The sequence below is a fragment of the Hypanus sabinus genome, chromosome 1 (assembly GCF_030144855.1).
Source record: "Hypanus sabinus isolate sHypSab1 chromosome 1, sHypSab1.hap1, whole genome shotgun sequence".
Classification (NCBI taxonomy): domain Eukaryota; kingdom Metazoa; phylum Chordata; class Chondrichthyes; order Myliobatiformes; family Dasyatidae; genus Hypanus; species Hypanus sabinus.
This window is the reverse complement of record NC_082706.1, coordinates 25,587,299-25,609,009: the sequence shown is the minus strand read 5'-3', so window position 1 is coordinate 25,609,009 and position 21,711 is coordinate 25,587,299. Positions and strand designations below refer to the sequence as shown.

At 43.7% G+C, this 21,711-nt stretch overlaps 1 protein-coding gene across 10 annotated transcripts in view; it reads right to left on the bottom strand.

The window, feature by feature from the left end:
* The window catches only part of LOC132392110 (leucine zipper putative tumor suppressor 1-like), a 79,455-nt gene extending 59,778 nt beyond the window's left edge, over positions 1–19,677 (bottom strand). For 5 of the 10 annotated variants that reach the window (XR_009511442.1, XM_059965974.1, XM_059965979.1 and 2 more), the window contains exon 1: positions 19,367–19,677. The gene's annotated coding sequence lies outside the window, so the exon portion shown is untranslated. Of the gene's footprint in view, positions 1–2,226; positions 2,248–19,033; positions 19,117–19,366 lie in introns of those variants that run through there. The other 5 variants (XM_059965985.1, XM_059965998.1, XM_059965991.1 and 2 more) reach the window with 5 other exon arrangements.
* Positions 19,678–21,711: the final 2,034 nt, after the last annotated feature.

Sequence of the window (21,711 nt, the reverse complement as noted above, 5' to 3'; positions counted from 1 at the left end):
AGAAAAGGCCATTCTCATAAAGCATGCTCTCCAATCCAGGCAACAGCCTTGTAAATCTCCTCTAATACTAGCAGTCCATTGCATAATAAAAGTTGGGAACCCCTGGCACAGGGGGTGCATCTTTATTTCTGTTGCAAAACAGGAAGATTGCTTTGGCTGCATTTGCAAGGGTTTTTGTTTTACTGCCAAGTCCATTCCTACTAATTCTCCAATGGGGAAGGCAGGCCCTCATTGCTACCCAACACACACAAAAAGCTGGAGGAACTCAGCAGGCCAGGCAGCATCGATGGAAAAGAGTACAGTCGACGTTTCGGGCGGAGACCCTTCAGCAGGACCGGAGGAAAAAATGATGAGGAGTAGATTTAAAAGGTTGGGGGAGGTGAGAGAGAAACAACAGGTGATAGGTGAAACCAGGAGGGGGAGCTGGGAAGTTGATTGGTGAAAGAGATACAGGGCTAGAGAAGTGGAGAAGGTACAGTCTGATAGAAGAGGTCAGGAGGCCATGGAAGAAAAATAAATGAAGGGGGAGCGCCAGAGGGAGGCGATAAGATGAGAGGGGGAAAAGAGGATGAGGAATGGTGAAGAGAAAGAGCGGGGCATATTTCTCCCTCCCCTCCCCCACCTTTAAAATATACTCCTCATCTTTTTTTTTTGCTGAAGGGTTTCGGTTCGAAACACTGTCTGTACTCTCTTCCATAGATGCTGCCTGGCCTGCTGAGTTCCTCCAGCATTTTGTGAGTGTTGCTCAGATTTCTAGCATCTGCAGATTTTCTCTTATCCCTCATTATACTCATTTGCATTTACTCCTGAAAGGGAACGGTGGGCAGAAACTGAGGACTTGGCCCATAGAAAGGCGGCTTAGAAGGGCTGAGCCTCTCGGGGTTGCTGGGCACATGGTCCCCTGTAAGTCATCCGAGAACTGGGCTGCCCTCCTGGCAGCTGGAACATGGCTTTCAGAGTTTTAACATGACAGAAGGTGGCCATTCAGCCCAGAATGCTGTGCTAGCTCTTTCAACAAACCCCCTCCAATCTATACTCAATAGTTCCTCAACCTTAAAGTGCTTATCCTGCTCTCCTTTGGTAACTCCTATAGAATTCTCTTTTACCATCCTTCCAGGTAGCACAACCCTGATCACTTGTCAAATAAAAGTATTCCTCAGTCGTGATCGTGGTAGAATCTGCGAGGAATTGATAGGAATGAGGAGAAAATAAAACAGATGCTTGGTGACTGCTGCAGACTCAAGAGGCTGAAGAACAAGTTTCCGTGACTCTTGATGGTCATCTCGCATCATCAGAATAACCCTGCCACACGCTTCCCTCTGCTCACTGCTTTGGCAACCGGGGTCATTCTCTGCTCTGACCCCATAGTAATCCTATCTTCCCACTGACCCAGTCCATTCATGCACCATGCCCAATGTGGAAAAATGACCCATGCTTAGGAGCTATGCAGCAGAGAAATAAGCCCTTCAGCCCAACCCATCCAAGTTGTCTAGCTGAACTCGTCCCCTTTCCTGGCATCTGGGTCACATCTGTTTATCTATGTAACTACACAAATGCTGGAATTGTACCCACCTCTATATACAACTCTCTGTCTGAAAATATTGTCTCTCAAGTACCTTTTTAAAATTCTCCCCTCTTACTTGAAACCTATCATGTTAGTTTTAGACACCCCTACCCGGGGGGGGGGGGGGGGAGGCAGGGAGAGAAAAAGGACTGTAATCATTCACTTTATCTATACCCCTCACACTTTTATAAACTCTATGACCTCCTATGCTTCAGGGGAAAAAAGCCTTATCCTAAACAGCCCCTCTTTATAACCTAAACATTCTAGTCCTGATAACATCCTCATAAATCTGTTTTATACCTCCAGTTTAATTACCTCCTTCCTGTTGTATATTTAATATTTCAGTAATATTGTAAATATATTGTTTGATTCCATATTCTTGCTCATTTAAATAATCCACTGCGTTATAAACAAAAATACATGAATGCGTACATCATGGGGCTCACTTAAAGTAAACATGAACCACTACTCACCTCTTTTGTTTTCTTTTGAATTAGTTCAATGTTTTGAAGTTACAAAACAGAACACTTTCTATAGGAAGGTGAACAGAACTGTATGCTGTACTTCAAATGCGGCCTTAACAACATCGGATACAGTCGTAATATAACATCCCAGTTCCTGCGCTCAACAACCTGACTGATAAAGGCTAGCATGGCACATACCATCTTTAGGAAGAACTTGACCCCAGGCCAGATAAAGAGGCAACACTCTCAAAATGCTGGAGGAACTCAGCAGGTCAGGCAGCATCTATGAAGAGGAATAAACAGTCAACATTTCGGGCCAAGGCGCATCACCAGGACTAGAAAGGCAGGGGGAAGAATCCAGAGTAAGAAGCAGGTAGGCAGCACAAAGCTAGAGGTGATAGGTGAAATTAGGTGAGAGGGAGGCCCAAACAGACTGAAAAGACAGGATGTCAGGATCCAAGGCGAGAACCAATTTCACTCACTCTCCACGATGGATATTCCTCTCTCTATGGTGCTAAGGCTATAAGACTACCCCAGCTGCTGTGTTCCAGGCCTGCTAATATGAATTGATAACCAAGGCTTGCAGCCTACTCCAGGGTTCAGATTGTTGACAATCACTTCAATTGTTTGTGCCTTTCTCCTGCACATCAGCTGTTGGTCTTCTATATTTATGAAGTGAGAAGCTTGGTGGTGATAGGTGGAAGAGGTAAGGGGGTGAAGAAGACAGAATGTGATTGGAGAGTAGGAGAGGACAGTGGACCAATGGGAGAAAGGGGGTGGTGAACAAATAATGAGACATTAGGGTGACAACCCTTGCTTGAAGTGATGGACCTGAAGGAGGAAAGGGAGTTGAGGAGGTTCAGGGGAGGAGTTTCAGTGTTTGTTCAACTGAAGGCATGGCCGCCAATAATGGAGCAATTAAATTCAGTGATGATCAGAGGATGAATACTGGATCAACAAAGAGACTTCAGGGGTTCCATGAAAGGAGGAGGATGTGGGGATTGAGAAGGGAGTAGCCATGGAGGGATTTAATTACAAGGATGAGCAGTTTGAGATGAGGCTTTGCTAAATCAGGAATGAGCGTGGAGCATTGGGCATAATTGGTGGATGAGCGAATGAACAATTGCATGTTTGGGCATGCGTAGGGGAGGTCTGAATGAGCTCATAATAAAGAAAGTGAAGGGAGGGAGAGCAGCCAGAAATCTTTGGAACTGTCATGTCTTCAGCTATTAGAGGCACAGCTGTCCGAGCTGAATTAATTGGCCAATATCTTTCAGACAAGTCTAACTCAATCCAATTACTTCCAAGAGTCACTTAGCCCATTAGCTCTGTCCTACCGATGGCACTGAATTTAACAAGGGTAAAAGCAGACAGGATTTGCTAATTAAATGTTGCATCACTTATGAAGTTTTGGTCTTAGCAGCAGTCCTGATGAAGGACTGTTGCCAGACTCGAAAGCAGTGGACCAGTCAAAAGATACATAGGTTGAAAGTCTGGCTTGAATTGCAATGGACGAAAGCTAGTCCCTTGTGAACGTCCACGATGGAATTCTGTCTGTCACCTGCCAAAAGATTTTTGTCCATGAGGCAACATTGTTGGTGATTTTAAACTTTGCTTTTCAGGTAAACACACTTCCTCTGATCTGTCTCGTAAATAGTTTTTCAAGTGGACACATGTTTTGATCAATTATTGAAAGGCAGAATTCATGAAAAGCATAAACTGTTCCCAACACCGCATTGTTTTAAATGGGCCCCAGGATTATCTCCTCTCTGAAATTGTGTTGAAATCCACATAAGAAAAACAGGCTGAATGTAAATTATATACTGTAGGTGGTATTTGAATTACTCCCACACAGATTGTATTCTTTTCTTGGAAGTTTTTGTATATAGTAGAACCAAGCCTCTTCTTCACTTCTTCATGTGAACATCCTACCTTTTGGTCTTGTGAATAAAAAAAATACAATGAGGGCACCAAATCAGACCACGTTCCAAGCGTGTGGGTGGAAGTTGGAAGCAAACTTGTTTCCGATGGAATGTTTGATGTCATAGGCTGTTGAAGACAGGCTGAATGCAATAGGCGTCTATTCCCGGTAAACGAGGGACACACTTGTTCCAGAGCCTTTAACACCTCCCAAAGAGCTTTAATTCCAAAAGGATAACTCATTCAATGAGCTCTTCTCAAGTATAATGGTCTGAGCAGCTGCCTGTTATTGGACAGTAAATAGAATGGCTCGGATTGGCAGGCTAAGTTGTGAGACGAGCTGTTTGCGAGTGACTCCAGAAATGCAAAGCAGGAAGTGAAAACTTGAAAAGTTTCTCCCACAAATACTGACTAGTAAAGTGCTTGATTACATTTAAAGGCAAGGGCTGGAAATCCAGAGCAGCAATCACAAAATCCGAGATGAACTCAGGCAGTATCTATGAAGAGGGGTAAACAGTTGACACTTCAGGCTGAGTGCCTTCACCAAAAATGACTTTTTTTTTGCAACACACAAAATGCTGGGGGATCTCAGCAGGCCAGGCAGCATCTTTGGAAACAAGTACAGTCTACGTTTCAGACCACGACCCTTCAGCAGGACTCAGCCTGAAACGTCAACTGTACAATTTTTCCATCGATGTTGCCTGGCCTGCTGAGTTCCTCCAGCATTTTATGTGTTGTGTTGGTTGGGTAGATGAATCCACAGCTGGGTCAGGGCATAGGCAAGGAAGGGTTATTTATTTATGGAGATACAGCATGGAATAGGCCCTCCGAGACACACAGCCCAGCACCCCCCAGTTTAATTCTAGCCTAATCACAGGACAATTCACAATGACCAATTAACCTACCAACCAACAGGTCTTCGTACTGTGGGAGGAAACTGAAGCACTTGGAGGAAACCCATGCAGTCACAGGGAAAACGTGCACACTCATTACAGGCAGCGATGGGAACTGAACCCGGGTTGCCTGCACTGTAAAGGCATGTGCTAACCACTAAGCTACCATGGAACTGAAGTTGGGATTTGCCAACACAGACTCATCTGCCTCCCTCCCACTTTCCAAAGAACTGGATCTGTTGGCTGGCATCCAATTGTCTATCTTTATACAGTCTATTTGCACATTATTTCATCCTGCTGTACAGCCAAGATGTAGAGAAGGCAGCAGTGGAACGCTATAAGCCTACTCTGCCTAGGTACTGAAGGGACATTGTGTATAATGGAGGGCTGTTTGAATTCAGTCCCCCCACCCCTCTGTGCACCTATTATTGCCGAGCTGGTGTACAGTAAATGGTAGTGGTCAAACAATAATTGAAGACATTAACGTACAGAGGGATCTTGTGGTTTAAGTCCTTAGCTCCATGATAGTAGCAACTCAAGTTGTAAAAACATACAATTCAGGGCATCATATGGGGAAAAATGTGGGAAAATGGTGCTGTAGCTGTTTAAAATTTTAGTTTGACCCATCTAGGTGCAATTCAGGCCACTGTATTACAGGAAGGTGTAAAGAGGGTGCTGAAGATATTCACCAAGATGCTGACAGAAATAATCTGCTGGAGGAACTCAGCGCACCTGTAGATACAGAGGGATGGTCAATGTTCCAGGTTAAAACCCTGCATCAGGACAGAGTTTAAAGAGGAAGATACCCAGTGCAAAGAGGTGAGGCAGGAGCTGGCAAGTGACAGGTAATCCCGGTGAGGAGGGAGTTGAAGGGTAGATGGAAGAGTGGGGCAGGGCAGGATGGAGCTGATGTGTGGAGACAGGGCTGCAGATTATGGAGTCTGGTAAGGAAGGTGTTGTGGAATCAAATTAGGGAGGAGTGGTTGGAAAGGGAACTGCGGGGGGGGGGGGGCAGGCAAAGTGGATGGATGGGTGAGTGGGTAGAATGCACAGGTGATAGCCAGACCAGATAGGGAAGGGAGTGGCTTAGAAACAAATGGGGTCTGGTATGTAAAGAGGAGATGTTTGTGTTGGAGAACCTGGGTGGATCAAGAGGAGGAAGAAAGGAACTCGGGGTCTGGATTGTCTGAATTCAATGTTCATGACATTGGTTCTTGGCATATTGCCTGATTACTGCTTTGAGGAAGGTCACTTTTTTGCCCTAATTTTCAGCTATCTCTTGTAACCTCGAAAAGCTCAAAGGACTCATTCAATACCCATTTCATTAGCTGACATGTACATTTCTCTGATCGAACTTTTGCTATCCTTTGTTAATCAAAGTTGTCAAGTCTTATCACCTTTGCTCCCTTACAGCAACATGTTAACTCCAAAATCATGCAATCTATCCTTGACTGCCTCCTTATTTATTTTTTCGGGGGGGGGGGGGGTGTATTTTTCCCTCTATCATCTGCTCCCAATCTACTTCCAGGTCCATTTTGTACTATTGAAATTCACATTCCCCCCCCCCCCCAGTTAGAGCCCCATCTGAAGGGACCACCATGTCTTTTTCCCATGAATACCTCAAAGCTGACTAAATTATTGTCACTGTTCCCACATGGGTTCTGCACAGTCATTTCTAACACTTGCCCACTCTCATTCACTAAGATAATGTCATGTGCAGACCCCTCCCTTGAAGGGCTTGCTATGTGCTGCTTTTACAAAAAACCACAGTATGCATTTTACAAATTCCACCCATCCTAAGCTCCTTACACTAAAGCCACACCAGTCAATATTGGGAAAGTTAAAATCCTTCACTGCTCTTCAGCCCTTCTGCAATCTGTTAAATTCTGGTTTTTCTAACTCCCACTGACTAGTTTACCCCCAAAGTGATCATTTTTATTTCTTCAATTGATGTCAGAGTGAAGTGAGTTCAGAATTTATCATATTCTTGGACATCTTTCATTGGCAAATCTTCATCTGACATGTATCAAGGTGGTGTCGGTCATCTCCGTTTACTGATATTTTATACTGTTGGAACATCAAGCCTTTGGCTGAAGGTCTCCATGGAGGTTTAAGTTCACTGTTACCTGTGAATGTCTTGCACTGCTAGCAGCCAGTGGAGCTGCTCTCCACCACACTAAGGGGTCTGGTGATCTCAAGTCCAAGTTCAAGGCCCCCTCCCACTACTTCAGCCCTAGAGCCTGAGATCCCCACGTTCCAGTTTGGTTCTTTTGCACATCCCTGGATTTTAATCCCTCTACCATCAGTGGTTGTGAACCCTGTCCCCTCCCCTTCCTTGAAATCTTCCTCGTTGGCTGAAGTTCTGGGATTATTTGCTTTGAAATATTCTGTAATTTCCAGATAAGATTTTGAACATTTTACCACGTTAAAGTTATTGTCATTGATGGACATATATCAGTGCCCCTCAAGAACTCCCTTCTCTTTGTGACTGAGTCTAACCTTTGAAGTCCATTCACTTTGAATTCCATCACCATCTTCAAAAGGAATATGGAATAAGTTGGTCCAATGGAATACTTTGAAATCAAACGTTATGAAGAGTGTACTCTCTGACCTGTTGGTTAACGTTGCCTGTACACTGAATAACTTGCCGGTGGATTGCCAACATATTTGTAACAGAAGTGATATTTGGCTCTGCTCCTGCCATGTGGTTGAGCTATTTCAGTCTTCTATTGTGGCTCTTGAATGTTGTAAACTTTAACCTTGATTCTGGACTGTCGTGTTACACTCCAGAGTTATTTTGAGTCTGGTGTAAGCTATCTCAGTGAGTTGCTTCTGGAAAGTGTGGGAGAGACCCTCAAAAGTTCACATGCTGCTCTTCCTCAAGGTAATCGTCAAATTCCAACCACCAATTGGGAAAATTTAAGGATTTTTCTTGTATTCCTGAAAATCCTGAATAAAATCTGAACCAATGATTAAACAAGTCCCCCGCTCTATTCCCCACTCTGACCTTTTACTTCTTCTCACTTGCCTACCCTTTGTGTCCCCTCCTCCTTCCCATTCTCCTATGGTCCACTCTCTCTCTCTCTCTCTCTCTCTCTCTCACACACACACACACACACACACACACACACACCCTTTTTATTCTGGCATCTTCCCCCTTCTTTCTAAGTCTTGAAGAATGGTTTTAGCCTGAAACATTGACTATATATTCATTCCCATAGACGCTGCCTGATCTGCTGAGTTCCTCCAGTATTTTCTGTGTTACTCCAAATGACTTAAGAGTCACAATTGCATTTTTATGTTTTTGTTGGTTTGTACATTTGTATATTTGAATAGAAAAATGAGATGACTTTTTTCTTTTCACTCTCCAGAAATAGTAAAAGGTCTTGCAGCTGACTGAGTTGTATTCCTGGAGAAAGGACCCTTTGCAGAGCTCATGGGTTTCACTGCCACTTGAAGGAGACTGTCCTTGTGCTGTCCGATAGAATTTGAACATGAAGGAATGTTCTCAGGGAAATATTTAGTCCTTGTAAACAGCCTGCCATAACAACCCTTCCTCCATCAGTCACCCCACGATCTGAAGGTAGTACATCTCCTTTACTGTTCTTTAGGATAACCTGCACATGCCCCACCACATCCCTCCCACTCACTGCAAGCCTACTCCTCCTCCCATTTCTATTTTCTTACCTGCCCCACACTCCTTGGACTCCAGCTGATGTCCTGGCCCCTTACCCACTGACTACCACACCCATGACTTGGCTATTTCCCTCCTTGAGCTTTGCAGACCAGCTTGTTCAGTAGAATACATCTCCTTGGTCCTCCCACGCTGTCGGATCCTACAGCAATGGGACTGGAACAAATATTCCCCCACCCCACCCCACCTCACCCACTGCTCACTGCACCATTAACACATTGCTGGCCCACGGAATTTCAAACAGTTTCTGCCCAGAATCTGTCTGGGACTATGTGACCCATAGCCAACACCCTGTGGTGTTGGGTATCATCGCTGACTTCTGCAGGCAGCTGCTGAAACACTGAAACACAAGCTGGAACCAATTCTCTTTTTTTTTCTGATGTCCTGAAATAAACGTCAAGTGGACAGCCCAGCTGTAACTCTGGCTGGCTCAGTCAGATTTTTTTTGCAACTCAGTCAAACTTACCAGCTACCTCCGCCCTTTGAACTGAGTATCTAATGTGTGAAGCAATGTTCTTTTCTCTCACTCCCATGTAGCCATGTAAATCAATGAAGTTTGATCTAATAAAGTTCAAGTAGAACTCCTGCTTGTCTTGTCTGAACCAGCAGAAGGTCCAACTAGTTAAAATTAGAGAGTACTTGTACACTCATCAGGTTATGCAGGACCTGTGGAGAGCACGAGGATATGTTCGAGATTTCAGCTAGACATGTACAGGTTCAGGAACGGTAATTACTCTTCAACCATCAGGCTCTTGAACCAGTCTGGATAACTTCACTCACCACAACACCTCACAACCTATAGACTCACTTTCAATATTATTTATATTTGTACGGTTAGACTTTTGCACATTGATCATTGTTCAGTGTTTGTATTTCTCTTCATTCATTCTGTTCTACTGTGAATGCCTGCAAAAATTAATCACAGAATCGTATATGATGACATGTGCATACTTTGATAATAAACGTAATTTGAGCTTTGAACTTTGATAGTTCCTTTGTTTGAGAACTGACTAATAAGTTATGTAGAGTCGTCTGTACCTTTGGCCAGAGTACCTGCTTTCTTTGTATGTCTTCTTTCTCATGTTCAGGGTAATGGCACAACTCGAGTGGATGACGGAGGTTGGGTGGAGCTTGGACGATGTCCTAAACTGTACACATTTCTGATGCTGAGCTGCATCCAGAGTAAAATGGCCATGGGTTTCTCACTGTAGAGGTCCTTGTAAGTAGCTGTGTTTCTCAAGGCTGGATTCACCCTGATGTTTATTTAAAAACAGGACTAACTACTCAGAACTTCCACTTGCATTCAATTATGGTCACGGCTAATCTACCCTAGGAGTAGATTCTGCAATTCCCAATGACCCTAAAATCCAAAAATGTGCTTGCCTGTAGCAATGTTGCCTCCACAACCCTCTGGGGTAGAAAATTACCAGGGTTATTCAGTAGTAACGCTGATGCTTTAACAGGTGCCAAGAGTATGAACAGTATCCAGGACCAGCTTTTCACTGTATTTGGTATTGGTTTATTATTGTCACATGTATCAAGAGTTTGGCTACACTTGTGATGGTCGGGTACTGAGAATCTACATGTGAGATCTGCCGTCCCACAAACATTACAGGTGGAAAGGTGACATTGGACATCACTTCCACCTAGCAGTGAGATCTTCATCCTGGGCTACCACAAGGCTCAGAGCTCGCCAACATGAGCAGTGGTTCACCCTTAATGTGGGACCCGGGCAGTACAAGGGTTGTTGACTTCAGACAGCTCGAGTTCAGCTTGAACAACTGCATAAAGCGGGAATGTTTCCAGTAGGAACTTGACCCAAAGCTGTGGTGAACCACAGGCAGTGAATTCATCAGAGGCCAAAGCACCAACAATGCCAGTGAGGCAAGTAACAAATCCACTCCAAGCCTAGAGTAATCCTGACTATACCCAAACCTTGGGGTTTCTGGAATTGAGTCATGCATCAGGCCTGACACTTTACAAGGGACTGAGCTTTTTGCCTCAGCACAAGTCGTTATGGAGTTACACAACATGAAAATGGGCCTTAAAGCACATCACATCAGTGCAGATCTTTTTGAACACTGCATCAGGTCTGTATCCTCCTGCACCTTGCTTACTTAATCATCTATCTAAACATATTTTAAACATAGTGATTGGATTTGATTCTACCACCAGCTCTGGCAGGACATTTCAGAAAACCACCTTTTAATTATATATTTATCTTTCAAAACTTGTTTATCTCCTGTTAAACCTACAGCATGCCCTCTTGTTTTTGATGTCTTTACCACAGGAAAACAAATCTGATGATCTACCTTTGTATATCTCTTTCACTCCAGGACAAAAACAGAACCGGTATTTCCAATCTCTCCTTATGACTTGTTCTCCTTTTTATCTACCCAGTTTTATCTTAACTGCTGATCAATTTTGTTTGTGTAACAGAGACTTCACTTCAGATGTGCATTGTGTTGTGGTCCTAGTTATGAAAGGAATGATACAAATAGAAGATAAGGCTTGTCCTCCAACTGTTTCTATTGTAGTGCTGTACAGTGTTGTGTGCAGACTGAGGGGCCAACAGCTCAAACCTGTTGCTTTCAAAGTAAATTTACTATCAAAGTACGTGCATGTAATCATGTACTACCCTGAGATTCATTTTCTTGCAGGCATTCACAGTAAGTACAAGAAACATAATGGAATCAATTTAAGACCACCCCCAATTGGGCAAAAATGTGCAAAAGACAACAAATGATACAAATCCAAACAAAAAGCGATAAATATTAAGAATATAAATAGTCCTTGAAAGCAAGTCCACAGGATGCGGGAACAGTTCAGTGATGGGGTGACTGAGGTTATCTGAAAGAGTTTTCTAAGTATGTATTTACATGCAAAATACATAGGTGATATAATAGCTTCTCGTGGCCATGTAGTGCCTGTGCCTTGTAAAAGAAGGAAAAAAATTGACAAGTTTTAAACATGAGGTTCTGCAGATGATGGGAGCCTAAAGGAAAACACAAAATACTGGAGGAATTTGATACAAAAACTGATACAGATTGTATAAGTTTTATCAAAGCATCCACCATTCTAACTGCACTGACAACCTTTACTGAACTGAACTTTGAGGGAAATTGCCAGAATTGTGACTTCTTTAGACTCATGTTGCCCTGGCTCTTCTTTGTCCTTTGGACATAATAATTGCAAGAGCAACATTCTCTTCTTTGCTTTGGGCATCTTGTGCTGGGATCTAGGAAACTACATGAGCCTATTTGAATCTTTGCCAATTTTTCTGTTTGCTAAATCCTGATGTCCACAATTGCTTCAATATCCAACTTTCTGATCTCCGATCTGCATGGAGGTCTTTGTACAGAAACTTCTTGATGAAACCACACGGTTCCACATGGTAGGCTTATTCAGAAAGTCAGAAGGCATGGGATTCAGGGAAGTTTGGACAGGTGGATTCAGAATCGGCTTGCCTCCAGAAAGCAGAGGGTCTTGGTTGAGGGAGTACATTTGGATTGGAGGGTTGTGACTAATGGTGTCCCACAAGGATCGGTTCTGGGACCTCTACTTTTCCTGATTTTTATTAACAACCTGGATGTGGGGGTAGAAGGGTGGGTTATTAAGTTTGCAGACGACACAAAGGTTGGTGGATAGTGTAGAGGATTGTCGAAGATTGCAGAGAGATATTGATAGGATGCAGAAGTGGGCTGAGAAGTGGCAGATGGAGTTTAACCCAGAGAAGTGTGAGGTGGTACACTTTGGAAGGACAAATTCCAAGGCAGAGTACAAAGTGAATGGCAGAATTCTTGGTAGTGTGGAGGAGCAGAAGGATCTGGGGGCACATGACCACAGATCCCTGAAAGTTGTCTCACAGGTAGATAGGGAAGTTAAGAAAGCTTATGGGGTGTTAGCTTTCATAAGTCGAGGGACAGAGTCATGAGGTAATGATGCAGCACTATAAATCTCTGGTTAGGCCACACTTGGAGTACTGTGTCCAGTTCTGGTTGCCTCACTATAGGAAGGATGTGGAAGCATTGGAAAGGGTACAGAGGAGACTTACCAGGATGCTGCCTGGTTTAGAGAGTATGGATTATGATCAGAGATTAAGGGAGATAGGGCTTTACTCTTTGGAGAGAAAGAGGATGAGAGGAGACATGATAGAGGTATAGAAGATATTAAGAGGAATAGATAGAGTGGACAGCTAGCATTTCTTCCCCAGGGCAACACTGCTCAACACAAGAGGACATGGCTTTAAGGTAAGGGGTGGGAAGTTCAAGGGGGATATTAGAAGAAGGATTTTCAGTCAGAGAGTGGTTTGTGCATGGAATGCACTGCCTGAGTCAGTGGTGGAGGCAGATACACTAGTGAAATTTAAGAGACTACCAGACAGATATATGGAGGAATTTAAGGTGGGGGGTTATATGTGAGGCAGGGTTTAAGGGTCAGTACAACATTGTGGGCCGAAGGGCCTGTACTGTGCTGTACTATTCTATGTTCTAAACCGATTTTATGGCACATCGTAACCCTGAGTTTGTGTCAACAGCCTCTCTTGCACCTGTGCCTCCCGTTGGACTGAACCCAACACACTAAAATCTTCTGTATATCAGCAATTCCATCTGAGTGTTTTGTAGCTCAAATGCTCCAAGTATTTCATGTCAACACTTGTTCTTTACTAACTTGTTTCTTGAGCTGTCTTTTGCTGTGCACTTTGACCTTTCGCCTTCCCCACTGAGCTTTCTGCAAAAGCAGATTGGAAAAGCATCCCCTGTGGTGTTTACCTTGTGTTTATTATATTCATTGCAATCATACTGATTGCTCATCTCCACGTTCCTGAGATTGCCAAGCCCAAGAGTGGCCAACTGTAACTGATCGTGGACTTTTGAATGGCCACCCTAACAGGAACCAGTGAAACTTTACAACTCCAAATATAGCCACTGACTTCAGTATCCATTCACCTGTGGTTTGCGTGATATGCCCAAGCAGTGGGCTTCTCAATGTCCATGACATTTCATAGCTGCAGCTCCACTGTTGAAGGTCAGTTATAGCATACAATTGGTGTTGGAATTTCCCAACAATTGCACATTTTTCCCTTGCCCTGTTCGCTGGTTATCCTCCTTTGCTGTAGCCCATCCTTTCAGAATTGAAGTGATATTGATACCATCATGACCTCCAGCAAAAAAAACCTCACTTGGACCAGATCTTTCCTGGAACAAATCAAGGCTCCAGAGTATTTTCCTATTTTCTGACTTTGCTCATAACTGACTGCAGATGATGCAAATTGACTTTCAAGTTCAAGTAGATCACTTTTACTGAACAAAAACTTCGCATTTCCAAAGTGAAAGGTGCTGGAAGTGCACAGCAGGTCGGGCAGCATCTGTGAAGAGGGGAGCATCTAATATTTTGGATCAAAACAAATTTCTGACAAAAGCCATGAAACATTAACTCAGTTTATCTCCACAAATGCTGTCTGAATTTTTAATATTCTAATGTTCAAAGTTCAAATTTATTTTCAACTAAATATATTTTCATATATACTTATATATGATATATATACCATATTAGATTTAAAGCAAAGAAACGCAATTGAGTCCATGAAAAGCCACACAGAAAGACTGACAAACATCTAATGTGCAAAAGAGGACAAATTGTGTAAATAGTTTTTTAAAAATGTAAATATATGATACATAGAACATGAGCTGCATGCAGAGTCCCCAGAAGTGAGTCTACAGCTGTGAAATCAGACTTGGTTTTTTTTTTGTTCTTCGCATCTTTCTGTTTGCATCTCTCTCCTTCAGCATGCCAACCAGTACCAATGACCTCCCTCAGAAGGCAGCACTACCACTTATAATGTTCCCATTGATCTCTCCTCTCCTCCCAATTTTCTTTATCTTAATGATAGATTTTGAATTTATCCTACTTCTGATGCAAGGACATTTGACCAAAAGCATGAAAGCACTGACCTGTACACAGATGCTGCCTAATCTGATTATGTCGCTCCCTATGCGACTCCCTTGTCCACTCGTCACCCCCATCCCTTCCCACCGATCTCCCTCCTGCCACTTATCCTTGTAAGCGGAACAAGTGCTACACCTGCCCTTACACTTCCTCCCTCACCACCATTCAGGGCCCCAGACAGTCCTTCCAGGTGAGGCGACACTTCACCTGTGAGTCGGCTGGTGTGGTATACTGCGTCTGGTGCTCCCGGTGTGGCCTTTTAAATATTGGTGAGACCCGACGCAGACTGGGAGACCGTTTCACTGAACACCTACACTCGATCTCCCAGTGGCCACACATTTTAATTCCACGTCCCATTCCCATTCTGATATGTCTATCCATGGCCTCCTCTACTTCAAAATGGATCCAAACTCAGGTTGGAGGAACAACACCTTATATACCGGCTGGGTAGCCTCCAACCTGATGGCATGAACATTGACTTCACCAACTTCCGTTAATGCCCCTCCTCCCCTTACCCCATCCCTGACATATTTAGTTGTTTGCCTGTTCTCCATCTCCCTCTGGTGTTCCCCCTCCCTCCTTTCTTTCTCCTGAGGCCTCCCATCCCATGATCCTTTCCCTTCTCCAGCTCTGTATCACTTTCGCCAATCACCTTTCCAGCTCTTAGCTTCATCCCACCACCTCTGGTCTTCTCCTATCATTTCGCATTTCCCCTCCCCCCACTACTTTCAAATCTCTGAGTATCTTTCCTTTCGGTTAGTCCTGACGAAGGGTCTCGGCCCAAAATGTCGCCAGCGCTTCTTCCTATAGATGCTGCCTGGCCTGCTGTGTTCCACCAGCATTTTGTGTATTTTGTTTGAATTTCCAGCATCTGCAGGTTTCTTCGTGTTTGCTGATTATTTCCGGTAGGGTTTTATTTTGCATTTTGAATATCAGCCATGTTTTGCTTTGCCTTAGATTAGGCTACTCTTAAGTTGCAAAGAATTTATTTCTCTGCAATCGGAAAATCAGCCCAAGTACAGGCATCATGCTGGACTCTTACCACAGTTGCCTGTAATATTTCTGCTGATGGCTACACCATAAGATAGTCTGGGCCACAATACAAACCAGCATGGTAGTTGATCATTGTTAGCTTTGGCTATCTTTACCTACGCTTGCTGTATGTGAATGAGCCACTGCTGCATTTAACATTTTGACCCCACATGATAAAGTAGCTCGAGGATCAGGGTACATATCGTCCACAGCCCAGATGAAGCCAATGTAATGTCCATAAGGTTGTACTGCTCTGTCTTCTGTGGGCATCAGAGAAAGTGTCACCCAATCAATTTTTATGCTTTTCCCAGCAACTTATGATTTCTTTTGGCTTTTGTCCACCTGTAGCTTCACCCACTTTCTGCTCTAGGTTTCCGTTTATTCACTTTGATGTACATGAGGTTCTGTGCCCCTCACTATCGGCATGCAAATCCCAAAGCATCTAATCTCTTCTAAAGTGTTTCTACAGATTTTTTTTCCCCTAATCTATCTGCAAATCCCTTCTGAGCAAAAGTTTGTTTGCTTATGCAATCAGTTACTACAATTGATAGCTTGGCCACCACTTAATGTGGAAGACAACTCATTCCCTTAGTCTTAATGTCTTAAAAATTCATCCAAAACACATTTGCAATTGCACTGTGTCAATAAGTAGTCACAACATCAACTTGGTTGTTAGCATTACCTTAAACATTCTACTCATGCCACATTGGCTAGACGGGTGCAATTTTACTGTGATCCTTGTATTCCTCAAACATTTTATTATACAAACTTCCCTTTTTGAGTTTTTACTAGAGAAACTGCTTGACTGACTCTACTCTGGTTTACAATCTTCACTTCAAACTCACAAACTGACCTTGTTACAATGAGTGCATTTTAACTGTCCTGGACTGACACTTGATTCCCATCATAGTGACAGCTTTAACAACCAATGTTGTTCACTGTTGGACCTTCTGCCTTATGTCCTACCATTTGTCCATTGACCTTATCAACACATGCTATGCCAGCTACAAGTCTTTGGTATTCTTGAAAATTCTTCTTTGCTTGCATTATCATTGGATTCTACATATCTAGTTATTCAGACAGAATGTATTGATCAGCTGCTCTATGCTCAAACTTTCCTACAGTCCATGATCCAAGAGCACATTGATGTTACAATGCTGCACCTCTCTTTAGGAACGATATATTGGCCAATGTTTTCTTCTGACCTCTGGTTACAGGTTCTAAACCTACAACCTCTGGCTGACACTGGGCTGAAATGGTTGTGCAATCTTTCCATTAATGTTAATTGAGACATCAAATGTTTATGGAGCAAAAAATTAGTTTTGCAATTAATTATGTATCTGACCCTATTGCCAACAATATGACCATATAACAACCATATAACAATCACAGCACGGAAACAGACCATCTCGGCCCTCCTAGTCCGTGCCGAATACGTTCTGATTTTATTTTGCCTTTCCTCTCTAGTCCCATTTTATTTACTTTAAAGAACATTGAATTCCTTTTGCATAAGAACTGCAAAGCTTCAATGATGTTGTAACCATGGACATTCCAAAAATGACAGTTTGCCTAAGTTGCCATTCTCCAGGCATACCTTCGGTTCCCAAGTAATTTGAATGGATTCCACACAATGAATGGTAGGCCCTAAGGTGCACTGAGGAACTGGGAATTCCAAGGAACCTTGAAGGTGGCCATCAGGTAGTGAAGGTGGTGTTTGGGCTGGTCGACTTCATTAGTCAGACAATAATGTAAGAGCAAGGAGACTATCCTTTTATAGAATGATAGTTATAGCCAGAAGTGTATTATTGTATGCAGTTCTGGTCACCATGCTATAGAAAGGACAGGACTCCACTAGAGAGTGTACAGAGGAGATTCACCAACTAGTTGCCTGAAATGGAGCATTTTGCTTGAGGAGAGACTGTGTTTGGAAGAGGCAAAGGGGCAGACTGATGGAAGAGTACAAAACTGAGGTGCATAGAAGGCAGGAAGCACACAGGGGTTCCCAACATTTTTAATGCCATGGAGCCTCACCATTAACAGAGGGGTATATGGATCCCAGGTTGGGAACACCTGCTCGAAGAGATGCATGCAAAAAAAGGCATGGGGTTGGGAGGTGGGGGAGGTAAGTAGTAAACTTACATCAGTTTGGGACAAAAGGTTCAGAGGGAATGTGAAGTAACGTTTCCCTGAGTGTTTAGAATCTGGCACGCACTGCCTGAGTGGACTGTGGAATTGGGTGCCTGCTGGATAGTGGCTGAGAGCTTGAATTAACAAGACAAAAGACTGCAGACCAAGTGCTGATAAATGGGGTTGGTATTGATAAGGAAGGATGCTCAATAGGGACACGGTGGCTTCCAGCTCCGGAACCTGTTCTCTCTGACCTCGACAGTTAGGGGACTTCTGAGAGACAAGATTCTTTTCATCTGCATTCAAGGGGAAATGAACTCTCCCATAATTTCTTTGCTGCAAACACAGTACCTGGGAGTATACAAACTGATGCACTCACATGGAACACAGCACGAGTCTCATTTATTCAAAGGTCCCTCTCCAGCTGATACATGAACAACACAGTCAATGATATTTTGAATGTAGCACATTTACCTGTACCATAGGTTTCTTTTTGGTTCCTTGAATTCTGAGATTACAGCAAGCGCTATTTGAAAAGGGAAGAGTTAGATAGGGCAAGATTCCAACAACTGCCTTTGACTTGACTTCAGCCAGGCCTGTATTATCCACCTAAATTCAGATTCTTCTCAAGCCTGCTCCTGCATGGTAGTGTGAACCACTTCGGCAGCTGAAAATGAAAAGGCTGCATGCAGGTACTCCTTTGTCTGGGCAATGCTGAATTGGAATAGATTTCTCGCAATGCATCTGACCCACAACTGACATATCAGGAGTACATGAACAAATTTGAAATGCCCTCTGTTATAGGGAAGCTGTATGCAATTGTAAAATCTGACTAAAATCTCTCCATAGAAGGGCAAAGAAATCCCAAACCAGGTATAGAGAGCAAAGAACTGCTTTTGCAAATGCGTCACCACTATAATTTTCAAAGTTCAAAGTAGATTTATTATCCAAGTAGATATATGTCATCATATTCTATCTGATCTTCATTTTCTGGCTGATTGCAGTTTGGTTCGAATGAAACTAAATACTAACTTAGTGTATTTCATTCATTCTCACCTTTCCATTAGGCACTTAAATTTAAGATATTTTACTAGCAAATAAGCTTAAAAACAAAAGTTATCTGTCAATGTTTGGGAATGAATTGACATTTTAAAGCTACGTGCTATTTACCAAGTTTTGCAACAGAGAGCTCTAGTTAAACCACTAAAAGTATACTGATCCAAAGTCAAACAAAGTGAATGAGTGACGGGTGCAAAAGCCGGAGCAGGCACCCGACACAAACACACCAGCCCCGCTGTAACAGCACACAACAAGAATAACACGATAGTGTCAAACCAAGCAGAGGGGAGAAAAGCTGTTCAGCTGTGCATTAAAGAATAAAATCACAAACTTTTGTTACAGCGCAGGAGTCCATTCTACCCAGCGAATCCATACTGGACCACTGTGCCGTTTCACTGCTGGTCTCGATTTCCCTTGCCTCCCCTTTAGAAAGCCATCCTTTCTCCCGCACCAATAGGCAGCGGGTTCCGAAGCTATCACTCACATTTTCTTCCCTGCTGTTCACAGACATAAACATAATTCTCAACTTTTTCACCAAGAATACACCCACTTGCAAAATTCTCAGCGCATTCCTTGTGCAGCTGAGATAAGGATTTGGATATTCTATCCCAGCACCTCTGGGCGTGCAGAGCGCGACAGCAACACTTAGCGTAGATTGTCCTACCTTTTTTTCCACAGCCCCCTAGTAGTTAACCCCTTCTCCAAGTGTAAAATTTGCCGAATTCTTCCAATGCACCACACGGATCCCTTCACCCTGTCGCACCTTGTTCAGAATTAGACCTCTCGCGTCATCTTCCATTGTTACTTTTGGTGAACATCTTGTCACAGTGAGGTAAAGTTGTTCTTTTACCCGTCTCACTTGAACTGCGTTTGCCGACGCTCTGTCTGCCTCGCTCCCTGCTCTCTGAGATTTCCATCTCCTGGGGACACAAGCCAGCCCTGCGCAGACACACGGGCTGCCCGACAGGTTCACCACTGCCCAGCTACTTCCCCACCCCTTCTCATTACACATTCAGTCCCGCAGAAACGCCGCACTGATTGGCTCCGGGAGTGAGCAAGAGGCTTTCTCAGTTAAAAGGACAATTTCTCCGTTCCTGCACCGAAAGAATCTATCCAGAAAAAAAGAGACTTTACAAGCGCAGGCCAAACAGTCCTCTGCAGTCAGGCATTCCCCCCAGTTCTGCATTTGGTTTCGTCCCAATTTCTGCCTTAAAAGTTTTAAAAAAAAGTGATGTGCCTATTTGACTGTGCGGCTGTTCCAAATAATAATTAAACAGCTTTAACTTTCTACAACGTGTTCTTCGGATAATCCCAAACACCAAGTTGTCTGCTGTTGGATTACAGAAAAAGGAGGTTGGTTCAGGCTGCGAAGCGTCTTGGAGCGACTCATTTGTGAACGGCAAACTCCTATTAACACCAACGTAATGACGGAAACTTGTAGGTCCCGTTGGCGTCCTGTCATTCAGGGTCCGCGAGTGAGGTTGAGATGTGCGGCAGATTTGGGAGGGCGGTGGCGGAGTCGAGTCTGTCATTTTTGCCTCATCCCGCAGTGTCTCCCCACTCGCTTCCCATATCCTAAACCGTCAGGTCCAGTGGAATGACAGACACCAAACTGGGAGGCAAAGGGAATAAAAGAGTTTTTAGGTTTATATTTCCAAGTTATTTACCCCAGTTCTAATGTCTCTGAATGCGCGAGGCTTCTCTTGAATTTAGCCTCGTGCTCTGCGCCCAGACTTGCCTGTTTTTTAGGGCAGAAGTTCAGCATGGTTTAGCTTTTGCTGTCTATCCTGAGGAGCAAGACCAATTCTGTGTCCGGTCGAGAATCAAAAACTCGTCACTGCTCAAGAACAGGCCGTTCGGCCCGAAGGCTCCATGTTGACCCTTTACATTAAAAATAAACTTTATTCATTCAAAATATATTCGGGTAACACAACGCACAGGTTTTTCTTATGAACAAAAGTAATTCGGCAGATAGTGGCAATCTTGAGCAACGCACTCAAAATCCGGGAAATGAACAGTGGACGTTTTGGGCCAAGATCCTTCATCAGGACTGGAAAAGGAATGGGAGAGATGCCAGAATAAGAAGATGGGGGGGTAGGGGAGGAGGGAAAGTTGGCAGGTGATAGGGGAGATCGGGTGAGGGAAAAATTCCCTATTCTGGTTAACCATTTACCCTTCTCTTCTCACCGGTCTATCACTTTTCTTTTGTTCCCTTTCCCCTTCCCTTTCTTGCATTGTCCACTATCCTCTCCTAACAGATTCCTTCTTTGGCCCTTTACATCTTCCTCCTTTCACCTCCCAGCTTCTTACATCATCCCCTCCCCCTGAACAACTTCCCCCTCACCTGGTCTCATCTATCACTTGCCAGCATGAACTCCTTCCCCTTCCCCCAGATCATGCTGCCTTTTGTTACCTTCCTTTCCAGTCCTGATGAAGGGCCCTGGCCCGAAACGTCGACTCTTCATTCCCCTCCATAGATGCTGCCTGACCTTAGTCCAGCACTTTGTGTTTCTTTCTTACATCATCAATGAAAACAATCCCGGTGCTGGCGAGACAGCGCATGCTCTTACAGAGCCCTTGTGTACTCTTTAAACAAATCATGCTAGAAGTGTTCACGACTGGATAGATGGGCCCTCAGGCCTCTGCAGTTAAGAAGTACATACAAGAAGTACGAAACACTAAGTTGCTTTCTGTATATTCATAGCATTGTTCAGTCTATCCGTTCATAGTGTCTTTTTACAGAGCATCATGTGGTCTCCCTGGACAATACCTCAAGCGTTGTGAGGCAATTACACAGAGACCCAGCCCCTCAGTGTCTAGTGGTGGCCGGGCATCAGACTGTAGTCCTCCACATAGCAGCAAGCTTCAATGTGTTCCTCAGCATATACTTCTAGAACAATCTAGAACAGGTCAGGTAGTCGCATTATGTGGTTTGATGTTTTATGTTCGATCTGTTCTTTTCCCACTTATTTTTCACTTTTTGCACAATTTGTTCTTTTTTTTGCATGT